Source organism: Mustela lutreola, chromosome 5 (assembly GCF_030435805.1).
Source record: "Mustela lutreola isolate mMusLut2 chromosome 5, mMusLut2.pri, whole genome shotgun sequence".
Taxonomy (NCBI): Eukaryota; Metazoa; Chordata; class Mammalia; order Carnivora; family Mustelidae; genus Mustela; species Mustela lutreola.
This window is the reverse complement of record NC_081294.1, coordinates 2,331,041-2,348,948: the sequence shown is the minus strand read 5'-3', so window position 1 is coordinate 2,348,948 and position 17,908 is coordinate 2,331,041.

The window sequence follows — 17,908 nt, the reverse complement described above, 5'->3', positions numbered from 1 at the left end:
ATCAGTTCTCATTAAAGGGTTGGATGGGTCTGTCTCCGCCGTCCTAACCAGATCTACAATCTGTGACTCTGACTTCGGAAGTGAGGGACGGCTTCTGTCTTTCTGCGTGAGGCCCATGATGGACCACAGAGGCCAAGCCCTGGAGCTGGGGCTGGTCTCCTGGGGCTGCTGGGGCACAGTCTGGGGGCTGCAGAGAGTGTGGCAGGACTGTGCCTTCTTTGCAGACCCTGGAGAGACACTTGGTCAAGGTCTCCCCCAGCTTCTCATGGTCCTGGGCTGTGGCCATGGTCTCCCAGCTTCTCATGGCATCTCTCTGCGCATACGTCCGTCTCTGAACATCTCTGTTTATAAGGATTTCAGTCAACCGGGATTAGGGTGCACCTTGCTCCCGTATGACCACGTCTTACCTAGTTACATCTTCAACAACCCAACTTCCAAATAGGTCACAGTCTGAGGTTCTGGGTGCTAGAAGTTCAGCCTCTGAATCTTGACGGATGCAGCTCAGTGGGGGATCCGGAGTGGGGGACAGCGCGTGGGAAACAGCAGTCCCTTTAGGAAGCCTGTTCACGGCTCTGTGGGGTGGGCTGGCATGGAAGGCCCTGGGGTTCTGCCCCCGTTACCCGGGTGGAGTGGCAGCCACTCTCCTCAACCCAACTCCTTGCCACGGGTGCAAGGGGCAAGCCCCCCACAGAAAGGGCGTCCTGGTGCGGGGCAGCAAGGAAGCCAGGGGAAGGCCGCCCTCATGTGCTGAAGGCAGGAGAGAACAGAGCCTGGAGAGAGAGAGACATCCCAGCCCAAGGCTCAGAGCAGCACCGTCCCTGTGGAAGACGGAGCACCGGAGTGGGGAAGGTCCTGGGGTCGTGTCCAGGCTCAGCACGGAGAAGGGTCTCAGCAGCAGCAGCCCACCATCCTCCAGCCGGGTGACACTGTCCCAGGGACCCTTGGACCAGCCCGTCTGAGCCTTGCTCTGCCCTCATTCTCCGAGCTCAGGACAGGGGCATTTTAAGATGAATGAAACGACATTTAGGACATTTCTGTTATTTCTAAAGTCAGTATCTACTGAATGAGGCTCCCAAATTCCCTTTAAAAACGACTCTATTTTTTTCACAAAACAAAGTCATTTTCTGTGTCCTTTGGAGGACCCTCAGCTCTGCCCTGTGGAGAGCATTTTGACATTATCAACTGTCTTCACAGTGGGCTCGTCGGAGGTAAGCTGCTACAGAAAAGATAAAGGTTTGCCGAATGTTCAGAAAACTTGGACGTCCGCACATCGGAGTTCGGAATGGCGTATTGCCACGTACAGGACTTTCCGCCACAAACAGCCCTCCTGAAGCGGGGCTGGGCGTGAGCCTGATGCGACCTTGGGTGGGTTTCCAAGTTGCTCATTAGGGACCCACGAGGAGACGCTGGAGAAATACGAGCGGCCTGGGGGCTCCCGTGTCCACGTGGGAGGCCTGTCCTCCATCTTCTACACAGGTATCGATCGTGGGTTCGCCCCCTGCTGTCCTGGGGTGACCCCACGAACAGGAGGCACAGAAGCGGGTGCTCCTGGGAGTGCGATGAGGGAGCATGGGCAGGAGCCCCCCACGTGACCCCAGGCAGAAAACCTGTTCCTCACAATCTGTGTGCTGGGCGGGGACTGTCCCCTCAGTGTCCCTGCAGACCGCACCCTGCCCGAAGCTCCTGGGCCTCAGGGACGCCAGCGGTACAGTGGGGGCATCTGGGCTAACCGTCCAGCCCAGAGGCCCTGAAGCACTTGCCGACATTGGAAGGATTTATCCACTGGACGAACCCCTACGAAGTGCCTACGGCAGGTGAAGCCTCCTTACCCCGATTGCACAGTGAGCAGCACAGACAACAGACTCCTGCTTTCATGGAGTTGACACCTGTGTTGGCGGCAGAGATGCAGAAACTAAGTATGGTAATACTCTGGGCATCTGGGCGGGTCTCTACAGGGAACGGAGCACAGGGAGGGTGCAGAGGGACCCGGGGGTGTGGAGTGGGTATGGCCATTTTTAACGAGGATGGTGACAAGGCCAACGGTAACCTTGAGTGGAGACAGGAACTTTAGGAGGGAGAGAGCCATGGTGTCTGAGAAGGAAGGTTCCAGATCCAGGGAAGAGCAGGGCCCTGGGCAAGCCGAGTTTAGTGGGGTGACTGGGGTAAGCTGGGGGAGCAGTGTGGAAGCCAGAGGTCAGCGAGGGCCACGTTGGGACCGTGGCCTCTCTTCTGGGTGAAATCGGTGCCCTGGGGTGTGAGCGGAACGGAAGAGCTGCATTCTGTTCTCAGAGGCCCGGGGCTTGAGACTAGCTGGCAAGGGCCAAGACAGACACGGGGGTGCCCTGGGAGGGCAGAGCCGTAGCCAAGGGGAAGGGGTGTCCTTCTGTACCAGGGGGACGCAGGTGATGCCCATGGCCCTCTTGTGAAGGCCAACAGCTCTGGGCAGCTGTTTGCCCTGGGGTGTCTCACTGGATCCATGCCAGCAACTGTGCCATGAAGATTCAGGGCCAGACCCTGAGACGTGACATCCCTCCAGGACACCACATCACGGACTTCTAGTTGTTTCCTGGCAGAGAGATCAAAGTGACGATCTAGAAAAGTGTATTTATCATATACTGATACATTAGCCTTTCCCAGTGAGCTCGGGTCAAAGGCAGTAACGTGCAAGGATATTAGAGTGCATTCTGGGTTCAGTAAAGGGTATAGAAATCATTATTATGAATATTTTAAAGCTTTCCTTCCTTTTCTTTTTATTAAAATCCACCATCATCAAGAACAGAGATCCCATGAATCATCTTCAAAGTGGGATTTACATTTCCCATGTGCAGCCCATATCGTGTGCAAGCCGAAACACCCATGTTCTTGATTAGGTTCTTAGACCTTGGTGATTATCTTTACCGAGAAGCACACTCAAATCCCTGCACATGAAATGTTTAGACTTTCATTTTCAATTATTCATGAAATGTGCAGTAACATGGTCCAATGCACATTTGAGCAAAATTTGCTAATGCCCCTGAACAAATCATAAACACCTCACCAGGGGGCCTGGGAGGCATACCTCCCCTCTGATAGGTGTGTTATTATAACCTGCTGTTGCTAAACAGACAGCCAGCCCAAGGTGACAGGTGCCCAGCACCCAGACTCAGGGCGGGCTCAGCTGTGACGTCTCTCCCTGCTCCCCCCAAGGTGAAATGCCTCTAGCAGTCTTCAGAGACTCAATACTAACGCTGATACTTCTGTGCCAAGAAGCAATGCAGCAGATCAGGATGGTTCAGTGCTGGCACATGGATAACCCTTTGCCTCTGAGGTGACCCCACATATGACCCGCTTTACTCTGTCAGTCTGATCAGAAGCAGAGGCAACTGCCAGAGACTCTGACTGTTATGGGGTATGACGGAGAGGGTATCTTCTCCCAGGGGTGGTCTGAGGTATCTCTCTAGAGGGTGCATTAGATTGTGCAAGACACTCCTAGAGATGAAAAAGAAAAATTGGATACCAGAAGTACATAAACATGAACAGCTCACCCACAGGAGACGGAAGCGGAACGTGTGCCGACCTATTAACTAACAGGCATAAATTACAGCAGCGCTCACCCAGGTATCTTTGGAAGATAGGCTTTATTGTTAATTAACATGCGTTCTTCCAGGTTCTGAGGGTATGACACGAATCTGACCAAGGCCTGCCCTCCTGGGGGTTCTGCTCCAGTGGAGGGAGGGGACAAACCAATGCACAGAACCTCAGGGACGGACGGCAGTGACGGGGAACCGCGGAGTGAGGAGGAAGGCAGGATCTGGGCAGAGGCCCAGAGCAATGTCGGTGTGGTCTGCGCTACGTTCAGCTAAAAGTGTGCGGTGGGCCGATGGAGAGCAGGTGTCTTGGCAGGGTCTCCGCAAGGTTAAGGACAGGGGGGACGTGGTACCGTGGGAGCCAGGTGACAGAACGGATAGTAACCAGTAATGCAGGTCAGGAAGGAAGGGGGGCTGAAGAGAGACAGGAAGTCAGTGGGATTACACAGTGTGTGTTATGTGGTGTCTGGTTTTTCATTCAAAATGAGTCCCTGAGCCTTGTCCATGTGGTTGTGCGTGGGGGGATCCCACCGATCTTTATTGCTGTACTGCGTTCTGCTGTGAGACGACACCACGGTTCACCTCTCCTGCTGCTGGGGGACACCTGGCTGGGCTCCAGCTTTGCCCGGTAGGAAGCATGCCGTGAACGGTGTGGACATCTTCCACAGCGAGCATGTTTTCATTTGTGTTCAGTATAGATGTAGAGGCAGATAGGTGTTAATGTAGGACACCCGTATGCAGCTCCAGTAGATGTGACACATCTGCCAGCAGCGTGTGGTTTCTTTTTACTCACTCCATGTTCTCAGCAACCTTTGGTATTGTCAGTCTCATAAAATCTGAGCATTCAGAGGGCAGTAGTGTTCCGTCACTATGGTCTTATTTCTCACTTTCCAGATGACATAGAACCTGAAGCGCTCTTTAAAACATTTTGCGATCCTACTTTATCTAGTATCTTTTGAAGTCTTTGAATTCATTTACTATTTGCCTCTCTTTTTATAATCTGCATGAATGTCTTATGTACTTGGACAGACGTCTAGCATTCTCCTTCCGACTGTCTTCTCTCTTCCTCTTTCCCTTCCTCTTCCTGACTTCCTCCCCCCGCCGCCCTGGCTGTTAATTATTTTGATAACAATATTAAGTTACAAGGCTATACAGCTTATCAGTGTTTCTTTTCCAGGTTCTATGTGTATATGTGTGTCTGTGTCCTATTTAAAAAGTCTTCCTTTACCACACTTCACAAATTTATCTCTGTGTCATATCCTAGATAATGATTTTTACCTTATACTTTTATAATCATAATCCAGTAAAACTGAATTTATGAATAGGATAAGAAATTAGTCTGACTTGTCAATTTATACACATCACAACACATATACACACTGTGTTTGAATTTTTATTGGAAAAACAATGTCTAAAAAAAAGCAATGTCTATAGATTAACCTGTGGAGAGCAGACATACTCATAGTATTGAGACTTCCAATCTATGAACATGGTATGCTTTTCAATTCAGCTCTTTTTCTCTTCCCTTTTTTGGTAGAAGAGTCAAATAGTTTTTAGTTATATCTCTGGGTATATGATGTGCTTGATGCTATTATAAACACATTTTAAATAAAATTTGGTTTTCTATCAATCATTGGTATGTTTTTAAAGTATCAACTTGATTATTCTCTTTTTTAAGATTTTATTTATTTATTTGAGAGAGAGAGTGGGAGAGTGAGAGAGCACAAGTGGGGGTGGCAGCAGAGGGAGAGGGAGAAGCAGGCTTCTCACTGAGCCAGGAGCCTGACACATGGCTCAGTCCCAGGACTCTATATAATCACAACCTGAGCCAAAGGCAGACACTTAACCAATTGAGCCACCCAGTGTCCCTCACCTTGATTACTCTGACAACACTTGGCAAGAGGCAAAAAGGCCAGCTGGGATATTGTTGTTGGAATCTCAATAAGACATGAAAAGAAGGAGTAGTTGAAGTCTGTATATATTTTAAATATAGAATTGGCAGAATTTTTCTTGAGTTACCCATGGGATGGTGGTTCAGTTATGACTCTAAGATGTTCATTCGAGATATTGAAGAATGTAGTTAAAATTTTCCAAGATGGGGAAGACTGGGAAATGATGGTTTGAGATAAATATTGAGTGTGTTTTAAAACAAGATCAAGATATTTCTTAAACATCTATGTGGAAATATTGAGAATGCTGTGAATTTATGGGACTATAGTTCAGGAAAGGGGTCTGGATTAGGGGCACAATTTGTGAATCATCAATATATAGATGCTATTTTAAAATAACCAGGGGTGCCTGGGTGGCTCAGTGGGCTAAGTGTCTGCCTTTGGCTCAGGTCATGATATCAGAGTCCAGGGATCGAGCCCCACATCCGGCTCTCTGCTCAGCGGGAAGCCTGCTTCCCCCTCTCTCTCTCTGCCTGCTTCTCTGCCTACTTGTGGTATCTATCAAATAAATAAATAAAATCTTTAAAATAACCAGATGAGTATTACCATTCAGAGAATGAAAGTTAGAGGAGTAGTCAGTGAGGTAGAACTGATAGTAATTTTCCAAGAGTCCACCGAAGAAAGTGTTTATAAGAAAGGCAATTGATCAAACGTGTCAACTATTATTAACAGTTCAGATAAACTGAGATTAGAGAATCAGCCACTGGGTTGTGGAAAACATTGCTCCTTAATGACTCACCATCTATTCCTTTCTTCTTTACTGAAACTGATTCTGTTTGGGTACCATGTACCTGACTTTGAGGAATGATGCATAATTGGCTTTTCCCCTTTGCCAGTGATTAGTCCAGGGACCAAGTTCTGCTAAGAGATGTAAGAGGACATATGTTAGGGCACCTGGGGAAAAGCTTCCTTCTTGATAAAAAAGATGCATGAGGACTCAGCCCTGATACTGTCGCCTGCCCTGCTTCCCTCTTTTGGATGCTGACAGCCAATGCAATAATACTACCACCTAACAACTAAAGGGCAGCTCCATCTTGATCTACTCAAAAATCAAATAACTCATATCTAATTCCCAGGTTGCAGGAGAAATCACAAGGGAACTATTAATATGCACACAAAAATTGGACATTGAAAAAAATAGTAAATCATGATGAAAAGTACAACATAGGGACTATATCCAATAATACTGTAATAACTTTGCACAGTTGCAGGTAGTAACTGCACTTGTTGTGGTGAACATTGCATATAGGACTGTCAACCGTCATGTTATGCACCTGAGCCTACTTTAACCTAATAATAAATACAAATAAGAGATAACAATAATAAATAAATAATAAATATAACTTATTTCTAATAATTTTGTGATAAAAATGTAAATCAAGGGGTGCCTGGGTGGCTCAGTTGGTTAAGCAACTGCCTTTGGCTCAGGTCATGATCCTGGAGCCCGGGGATCGAGTCCCATATCGGGCTCCCTACTCAGTGGTGAGTCTGCTTCTCCCTCTTGCCTCCTTTCCTCTCATGCTCCCTCTCCTTCATTCTCTCTCTTTCAAATAAAATAAAAAGGGTTTCAAATAAAATCTTTTAAAAAATGGTATATCAAATTTAGTAAAAAGGTCAAAGCAAAATTCAATACTCTTCAAAGAAATATAACATAAACCAGAGTCTCTACAAAGTATGATACTCAAACTTCTGATGTATTTACAATATCACACACACACATACACACACACAGCAAGAAAAAGTGACAAGGAGCTAAGAGATAAAATAATCCATAGAAGAAGTTCGAGACATAAGTCAAAAATAATTATTAGTGGAAAAGAATGTCCAAATAATTATGAATAGACGCAGGAGATAGAACAGAGAATAGTACGGACAAATGGGAAAAACAAGAGTGAGCAGAAGTAATCAAACAGGCATTCTAGAACTGCACACTACACTATTTTTTAAAATGTTGAGTTAATGCAGAAGATAAAGTTTGTGAACTGGAAGTCGGACTCTCATGTCCAAGCTCCAGGAAGAAGATGGAAGAGAACGGGATCCATAGGATGGAGGACGACAGAGGGACGGGCCGTTTCTGAGCGAGAGAACAAAACGGAAACCCCGGTAACAAGTCCACCACTGAGGACTGAGAATGCTATGGGGCAGTTTAGAAGATGTGTGGACATCTGTCAGACCCTGTGCCCTCACCTCCAGGCAGACGGGCTCCGTGGGAGGAGACTGGAGATGTCACCAACAGAAAACCTCTACAGCGAGAAGGGTGTCTGCTGTGTCTGAATTGGGTGGCCAAAAGGAGTGTGTCCCCACACTGCCTGGGTTGAACACCACCATAGCCTTATTTCTGACCCAACTTTTTGTTCCAGAAGGTGGTAGTAGCTGCTGGGCCCTGAGTGAAAGGATAATGATACAGAAAACCCCTCATGTTGGGACTGAGCATTCAGAAGTATCAGCTGCTCTCGGGATCATGCACCGACTTAAAGCCCATGTTCAAAATCAGGGAGGTTTTTGGACCTTGAAACAAAGAGCTCCAGGGTTCACATGGAACATAACAGAAAGTGTCAGCAAGACACTATTTAAAAGTAAAAGTGACGAGTGGGGTCTTGTCCCCGATGTTGGATGACATCACTAATTACTATTAAAGAGACTCACCTGAGGGCTGATGCTCCGAGGAACAGAACAGACCCAAGTCAGACTCTCGGATGGTGCAGCAACTCGTAGTACAGCCAGAGGTGCTGCGCACTGAGCAAGGACACATCACGCAGAAAATAACTTCCACAAGTAAGTATTTGGGGGGGAAGTGACAGAAAGTCAAACTATATCCTTTGAAAAAATGTCCTTCAAATAGATCAGAGAATTACTGTATAAAATGATTTTTTTTCTTTATCTGATCTGAAGAATGAGAAAGTGAAACACATTTAGCCACAGAAGAGCTCAAAGGTTATGACACCCAAAACACTCTAAACAGAGAAAAAGAGGGGGGAAATGGAGAAAAAAAAAAGAAAAATAATAATTAACTTTGTCAGATAATCAGTCTAAGTACCTAATTTCTACCAAAGATCAATGAGCAGAAAATGCAAACATAGAAATATATGGAATAAAAGCACCCAATAAAGTTGTGACGTCATTGGCCAACGTGATTGTGTCCACATAAAATGAAAGCCGGGTTAGCAAGCTCTGCCAGGTCTTCTGGTATGCTGCGGGAAATGCTGGGCTCTAGCCAGGACACCCTGAGTCACCTCTCTCAAAATTTCAGTGGAATTTTAAAATTTGGCATGAATTTTCCAGAGAGCCTTTTGACAACGTGTGTGAGAGTTTCAGCATGTGCACACAATTAAACGCAGAGATTCCACTGAAGGAATGTCTCTCAGGGAAAAACTCTGGGACGCAGTCAGGATTCGAAGCTGAGATCATTTTTTTGGCCTTCTTTGTTAAGAGTGAAGCATGCATCTATCCAAATGTTCTGGGATCGAGAAACTTAAAAAGGGAGAATATACTGGAAAAAAAAAAATAGGTGCTCATAATGACTGCAATTGTAATGTGCTCAAGAGACATATATGCACTTAGAGAATAAAAAGGAATGTTTCAAACATTAAATATGTTTACCTCTGAGATATACTTCTCCATTTTACAAGATAATTAATAATCTTACACTTTAATAAATGTTATTACAGTGTATCAAATTAACTTTTAATTTAAAAAAAAACAAAATCATTGTGTCTCATTAAACCCATACCTGTGGGTGCCTATGGAGGGAGCAGGGAGAATGGCAGCCAGTAGAGGAACGTGGACAGCATGTCCCAGGGAAAACCATGGCATCATCCCAGCAGGGGCCAGCCCCCAGGGACCGCTGCTGTGCCTGAAGACAGATGTTCTGTGGCCTCCTAGAACACCCTTGCCTCCTCTTCTAGCCTCTATTATGAACTCAAGAGAAGGGACAGCATTTACTTACCCTGTCATCTCTTTAGTGGGTGCGCCATTAGAGCAGGAGCTCAGTGGGGTCTAGGGGTGCCTTGCCCTTGGCAGGCTGTGCTGTCTCCGCCAAAGGCCCCTTGTCTATCTTTACTGATCAGTCTCTATTAAGAGACCTGCAGGACTGACAGGCACGCTGCAGGGCTGGGAGACTGTGGCCACAGGTGCTCTGAGCAGCCCACGTTCCTAACAGAGCCCCAAGTCATTACAAAAGAGTCCAGGTCATGCTCTGTAGCCCAGGGGTCTGGGCCACAGCTTACTTCTGCTAGGCAATTATTGAACCAATCCCTGCAATTTTCAAAGGACCATCACTTCCTTCCTAAGCTCTGACCTCTGCCTGCCTCTCCTTGGAGCAATTTCCCAGCCCCGAGGAAGTCCTGTTGTAGAGTCTGAGTCTGAGGGGCCTTCCGCGCAGGGGTGGGGTCTGAAGGATGAGGCTGTGAATTAGCATGACTGCGTGTCGGGGCGCCCCTGCAGGTGAGTGGGAGCTGCCGCTGCTTGTCCCGGGAACGCGTGATTGTTCCACGACGCAGCCAAGTAAGTCTGTTGTGGCTAAATCTAGGCACCCGTCTCGGCTACCAAAGAAAACCACCCTGTGCTCCGCTGCAGGGAGAGGTGACTCTGGCAAATCAGTCCTTCCGTTTGGAGCAACAACATGCGAATGAAGACGTAAGCATCCCCATGTTCAGTGGTGCCTCCGCGGTGGCCACGTGGGTAGAGATATGGAGATAGGAGGGCGGAGGACACGCATTCGCTCTGCACAGGTGCAAAGGCAATGGGCTGGACGAGGAAACATCGGAAATGAGGGATGTCAGGCTTCCTGGCAAGTAGGCAGAAAGAACCCGTTGCTGTTGGTACCTCAAATGACAAAGCATTCAAAATACTGACTTGCCTTTTGGGGTCAAACTTTTTGTTATTTTACTCTTTGCTCACAATACTGCTTCTCGATAAGCTATTGTCAAGAAAGAAGACTCAGAAGGTCAAGGTACGGGGGGGCTTATCTGGCCTCTCGAGCTGCCTCAAAATAACCTAGGAGTTTGTTAGGATGCAGATCCTAAGTCGTCAGTCCAAACTCACTAACCCCAAATCTGTGGTTGTGGGATATGAGAATCAGGACTTTTATCACGTTTTCTGGAAATGAAACACTAATAAGAACAAATAGTGTCACACTTAGGTTTGGTTGTGGCAAGTGACAGTGATTTTAATATGTGTAAAATTTATGCAGCAATTTATTTCATTTATTTAAAGACTATTTGTAGAAACTGGATAATTAAAATCATTTTGAAGCAATCATTGTAAATCTCTGGATACATGCGTAGAAGTGACAAAACTCACCTGCTCACGCCAGCAGTATACTTACAGCAATGAAACACACAGAGCCTATTTGATGAGGTTTCCGGTGGCTGCCATCCGGCCACGCAGAGCTATGGAAGGGTCAGAAAGGGTGTCGTTGTATATAAAGAGGTACTGGGTAAATATGCAATAAATAGCTCAAAAATCACCACCCCAGGGAAAGCCGTGGGGCGCTGCAAGAATGCAGAGAGTGGAACCGCTCATGGAGGTGCAGTTTCGGGATGCAGTGCGCGCGCCACAGCCTGACCTAACCTGAACTCCCCAGGGGTGTCTGGTAATTTGCACTTGCTCTGACACCTTGTGTCTCTCTGTCTTGATGTGCATGATGAAGACCAATCACTGCAATAAAAAGACTGGATTTACCTCTCTTTTCAAACACTTGCACACCTGGCCTGCTGCCCCCGCCCCTTATCCCCTGACAGCACAGTCCTCCAGCTGCAAATCACAACTCATAGCCTGGAACTTTAAAAGGGACTCTTAATTTCCGTCTGAGCCCACCCCATGGTTCAAGAGCTTCCTCAGCCTGAGCTTCCCTTAAGACTGTAGCAGGATCAAACCATCTTTGTCTTCCCCCTTCATTGGTCAATGATTGGCAATGCATCTGCATAGCAGATATTTTATCTTCTTTAAGTGAATGACCCTCTTTTGTATTGTTCTCCTGATTATTTTTTACATCTGCCCCCCCCCCTCCCCTGTGATGACAGGGTCTTTTTCTTTCTATTTTATTTTATTTATTTTTTGTTATAATTGTTTTATGTTAGTCACCATACAGAATGTTAGTTTTCTATGTTGTGTTCCATGCTTCATTGGTTGACACATATTGCATGGACCACTGGGTGCTACATGTGAACAATGAATCGTGGGTCTCTCTCTTTCTTTCACAGTGTCTGGGTCATCTGTACCAGAGCCTGACACAGGGCAGGTGCCTAATGCCTGCTGCTGTTCATGTTTACAAAAACTCATTCTGTTCCTGGCACTAAAACACTTTGTCAGCTGGGTGCTATTATCATTCCCATTTCACAGATGAGGAAATGAGACACACAAAACCTCAACTGCTTGCCCAGAGCCTCAAAGCAACAAAGCAGTGAAGCTGGGGGTCCAAGCTTGGAGTCTGACCATCCAGCCTGATAATTAACCTCACGTTTATCAGATTGTCAGCCATCTGGAGTTTATCTAGGAAGCTATAATCTGTGTTTGTGTAGTACGTGCACCAAATCCTTTTCTTTCTGTGAGAAAAGTATACAATGTGAGGTTGGCTTTGGGAGAGCTTGGGCTCAGAAGTTTCCCTGAAATCCAGACTCACCGTGTCCCTGATCTCTCAAAAGCCACAGCATGTCTCCCATGCCTGGCTGAGAGTGAGCTTCCCACTGCCGTACTGAGGTAGTGAAGCATCTGTACGAAATGTGGTCCTGGGCTCCTTTCATAGAGTTTGCCTTTGAAGGAAGAAATGGCACCTGATCTTCCACTGTCATTGGAACAAAGAGGAAGTCACAGGAAATCCTATGTATGATAGGGACACTTAAGCCCAACAAGATGGCCAACACTGCTGTCTTGTCCTCATGGGCTCTGGGTCACAGATGCCTGACAGCATCCTTGACAACCGAACCAAACTGCTTCCGCACTGTGCCCTTTCTTGTTGAAAGCAGGGAGCTGGGGCTTTGTTCCCCTGCCCCTCTCAGCCCTGAGGACTCTGAGGAACCCAGGAGTTCAACCTCCAAGTGACCCACCCATCGTGGTAGTGGAGCATCTCCCACACACTGACTGGGGGGTCCTAGAGCTGACGTGGCCTGAAAGTCTACACGCGGGGCTGGAGCTGAGGGGGCTTGTGGTAGACCATCACCCATGGCAGGTAATATTTCAGTTGGATGCTAAGGACTTAATACAAGTCACAAGAAAGCTACACAGCCTCACAAACAGGATGAAACTAGTGCAGCTACACAGAGATGGGATCGTTAAAAAAACAGTGTGTAAGCCTCAGTCATTTTGGGTGCAAGTCCTTCAGTACGAGGTGGTGCTGACTCAGTCTTACCTCATTTTGTGTGCACTGCAGCCTTAGCGCTATGTGACGCTTGGGGGCCGGCCTGTGTCCGCCACATGCAGGTGGGCCGCCTCCCATGGCTCCAATCCCTCTCCAATCTGAACTCAGCCCGGCTCTGTCGCCCCATCCTCAGTGACACGTCCACAAGCCTTCTCTGGGATGTGCACCTCGCTGCATTCGAAAGCCTCAGGATAGGAGGCAGGGGTGTGGCGAAGACCAAGGCCAGAGCCGGGCAGCACGGGCTCCCGCCGGGGCTCTGTCACTCTCTGGCTGGATCTCACACCACGTCGAGTGGAGACTGTGATGGGTCCACCTCCCAACATCATCGGGTTACTACGTGTGAAGTATTTGGAGCAGGAGATGAGAGTGAGAAGGTAGGATGTTTGTTACTCTCACAAGTCCGTCTCCACCTTCCTCCTGCACACACACACACACGCACACACACACTCCTGTAAATCTCCGAAGGTCAGAAGTTTCTAGAAGCTTCTTACCTGGGTATCACCAAAGAGCCTAGCACCATGCCTTGGATGTTGCAGTAATTAAATATGTAGAAATACTGTTTTTCATACTAGGATATAATCGTTCTGGGGAAAATAACCTGGTCTAAATTTAGATAGATGATAGCTAAATGAAGTGGAGAATCAAAGCAATGCTCTAGATTGTTCTTAGGAGCTCATACTCCAGCAGCACAAAGCCTCGGTGTTTAGAATGTCTCATTTTGTCATTTGCACGTCTATCAGGAATCCGTGTGCCTGCAGTGAACACGGAACAGTGCCCGGTGGACGGACGGGTTTAAGACGGAAGCGGCTTACCCTTCCAAGTATTGCTCGGCTTTCTGGAACTTAGGTAAATGCCGGGGCGAGTGGTTGACTCGGCTGACTTTAACAAGGGTCGTGGGATTTACTCACCTTTACCGTGGAGACTTGCATTGATTTCTTTTTTCCATTTACTAATCCTACTTTAAGACAAAGCACAACATACCCAGGTTCTGCTTCTCGAACTTTACCAAGTGATAAATGTACGTTAGTAATTACATAACGAGCTGTCCCATGCAGGGACACGCAGGGTGCTCTGTAGGTAGGTAGGCGGCATTCCTTTACATTTTCAGGAGTGAATTCAGAAAATCTTAATTGCTGTGAATGCCTAGTCAATAGCTGTTTTAAAAATACAGTAAGATAAAAATAAATCAGAAAATAAATGAGCATGCAAAGGAATTGCACTAACCTTTTAATTAATGCATCATAATTAATAGGTAATTGATTACATTTTTACTTCCGTATTCTAACTTTCTTTCCTTAATGATATGTGATTAAAAATACTTCTGTGTTCAGACGTCTGAGGTAAGTGCCTTGATAATTAGAAAGCAGATTCCTACAGCAAAAGCGCATCAGTACTGTCTGCCCGGGCTCCTTTACCATAAAATCCCTTCAGAACAACTGTCCATATTCTCACATTGTTTCCACATTTGGCAAGATTAAAGATCCCCATTGTTACTTCAGATATTGTGGAATTTGTTTGTGGCTTTGTGACTATTTCACAAAAATAACTTAGATCAGATAGATATAAAGAAAAAAATACATAGTAGCTAATTAATTTTTCCAAGCAACCTCCTGCATCAAACCAGGGAGGGCAGCGTGCCAGTTCACAGAACCTTCAAAAACCTGAGGCACAAACGTATTTGGAACACAACAGCAGGACACTCCCCGCTCAGATGCTGCTGGGTCGCGCTGGCACGGGGCCGTGCACGCCCCGGGAAGCCCTCCTGTCCCCGGCGACTCCGACGGAAGCCGACCAGCCCGACCAGAATTCTTAAACTTTTTTTTCCTCTTTCTGTTTCTAACTCGTTTGCCCTCACTAATTAAAGAAATGTGCCATGTTTGAAAACAAACAAAAAATAAATTGGATGTGCTGGTGGGAAAAGTGCCCGAGAGATTGTGCCAAACACGTGTGGGTGATTCCGAGCGAGCAGCTCGCTTCCTCCTCCCCACCCCCACCCCCCTTTTTTTTTTTTTTTTTTTTGTTTCAATGGCAATTTTAAGTTTCCTGCTGGATAGGCATACCGTGGTCGAGCGGCCCGGCCGCCCGGTCGCCTTCTGCAGCGCAGGGCGGGCGGCTCGCCCCGCCTCCCTCCTCCGGCTTGATCTGAGGGCAACGCTGTCAGCTCAGAGCCCGCTGCCTTTCTCTGCGGCCTGCAGTTAGCAGCGGAGAAAGTTTAATTCTGAACTGTGAAAAGATTCAATAAGTCACCACAAATCACCCCGACTAAAGCCCAAACTGAGTAATTTACACAGCACTTTGTGATCTTCAAACAGTTTGCAGTGAGCAATTATTCATGCCCGACATGAGGCCGCTGGGTCCAGGCTGCCTGTTTGTTCTAAGGCCGAGGAGAGGTGTTTGAAAACCGCCAGAGCCGGCCAGGGGCCCAGAGATCACGGCTAATGTGACACCCCCAGGCCTAATCTCCTTAGAGCGCTGGGATAAAATAAGTATCCATTACAAAATCGGCCTTCATCCTGCCCCCTTCGGAGCCCGGCCACTCTGATAGCCGGCTCGGAGACAATCGTGCGATTCTAGACTTAATCAGGTATTAGGAGCTGAGGCAGGAGGAGAAGGGGCTAATCTCCATATTTAGTCCATCTGTACTTGTGGGCCTGACTTGCCTGCCCCTGATAGATCAAAAGGAATTGGCAAAAATCAGATTAAGGCTGGAGAAAGGGGGGAGGTTCAAGCCGTGTAACCGCGACACTTTTTTCTCCCTGCCTTGGATGTGTGTACATTTATCAAGGCCGTGCGCTTAATCCCGTGCACTTTCAACACATTGTGCTCCCCTTTTCTGCTTTCCCTGCTTTCAACAACAGAAAAAAGCCGTTAAAGCAAAATATTGTATTAATCATAAAACTATGAGATAGGCCCATGCAGGGCTGGCGGCGTTGCCCGCATCTGAGAGTTTCGGGGTTCCGGGTGCTGCGCAGACCCTGGGTTCCTCCCTGCACCTGGGAGGGGTCGCAGGCCTGGTGCTTTCTGGGACCGAGACACACGGCGGAACAGTGTGCAGTCGTCACGAGAGGAGATGCTGATTACTCGCCCAGGCTGCCGCAGAGCTGGCCGGTGTCCGGGTAGGTGGAAGAGCAGCTCAGTGACATCTGAGCCCCCGCGCAGACGCCGCACGGCGCATCTCTGCAACGGAGCCCCGAGAACATATGGGATTCGCCAATTAGGCCAGCCCTGGTTTCTCCATGCAACACACTGCCACGTCAGGAGGAAGTGGGTCCACCCTGCCCTGCCCGGCCGGCGGTGTGTCAGCGACATTGTCCCATCCGCGCGGTCCCCACTGCTGCACCCGCCCACGGGCTCTCACAGCGTGGGACGCGTGGACAGATGGGTAAGGAGAAGGGGCCGGAGGGTTTCGTGAGCTCACTGCTTGCCGGCCGGCACCTGCTGTTTGTCAGCAGCGACATGTGGCCACCAGCCGTGTCCCTCAAGCTGGACAGACCTGTGCGCCATGAAGGTAAACGTGCAGGCAGGAGACCCGGAGCCCGAGCCCAGCCTGCGACGGCCCCACGCCGGCTGCCCCGCGTCCCGGCCGGCGTGGAGAAGCGTGATGGGGAAGGGGGAGCTCGTGAGCCGGTGGCTCCCCGGGGGAAGCTGGCAGAGTCCCGTCCCTCCCGGCTCTCACAAACCCCATGCGGAGCCAGACGAGCGCGGTGTGGCCGCCGGGCTCTGGCCGTGCAGCTCAACTCATTAGAGTGGATTAAGTCATGATACTGCGAGGGATAAAAGGTGGAGAGCGGAGCGCACCGGCGGCCCGGGAGAGCCCGTGCACCGTGTGTGCGCCGGCCCCGTTACTGACCAGCGCCCGTGCGGTTCACACGATTCAATTACCGCCTGCTAGAAAGGGGCCGTCATAGCAGAGGCTGACGCGGAGGCTGCAGTGTCCAGGGGGCTCCTGGCTCTCGTCACCGTCTCTTGATGTTCGGCTCCAGGATGTTCAAAGGCAAAGGTCCGGAGCCTGCGGATCTCCCCGAGGACTGGGGAGAGGGCGATGTCATTAAAACACTAATAAATATGAAACACACCCACACGCGCAAGGCGGCGATGACAATGGCCAGTGTCTCTGGAACGGGCGGAGGCAGGGCCAGGCCCCGCGGTGCGTGGCTGAAGGCCTTCACGAGACTGGCAGACATGAGGACACAGCACGAACTCCGGGTCCCCCGGCGGCCGGCCTTACAGACGCCGTGGTGTGGACCGCACCGCGGCGTCTGTGAGCCCTGTCCATGCCTCTCCCAGACACAGCCACGTCGCAGGCGCCCTAACGATGCGGGTGCCCCTTGCTTCTGCTCCGACGAGGGGGACCCGACAGACGACTATGGCTGTGAGTGACTCTGAGAGTGAGCACGGAGGAGATTCTGAGGGTCTGAGGTTGCCAGGAAGACAGAGTTGGGTAAGGGGCAGCCCACGGGGGTCAGGAAGGAAGGAGCAGGACATACAAACGCAGAATAAAAATAAGGAATTGCCCGACAGCTCTTTCGACTTTTCTCGACTTCCCTTCATCTGACGATAAAGAGAATTTTTTTGTTTGATTTTTTGAGAGAAAGAGAGAGCGCAGGGGGTGAGGAGAGAGGGAATCTCGAGCAGCCTCCGCAGAGCAAGTGGACAGGCGGCTCGATCCCACGACCCTGAGAGCTGAAACCAGAGTCGCTCGACCGACGGAGCGACCCAGGGGCCCCAGGAGGACCTTTCTGACTGGGTGAGACTCCTTACCTTGCTTGGAAAAGTTAGTGAGAAAACCCGCGGGTGCTCTGAGTGTCTGGCGCAGCCGTCGCTGGGCTCTTTGGGGAGGCAGAAAACTCTCGACATTCTCGGTCCCACGACTCCCACCGTGGAACTGCCGCATCCGGCCGGGGGGGTGGGGGGGAGATGTGCAGGGCAGACCCTGCCCAGGACTCGCTGCCCAGGGGTGGGAGAACTCTGGAAACGCACGGCCGGCCTACCCACCTGCCACGGTGTGTTTGTAAAACGTAAGAGAGGCTTAGGCA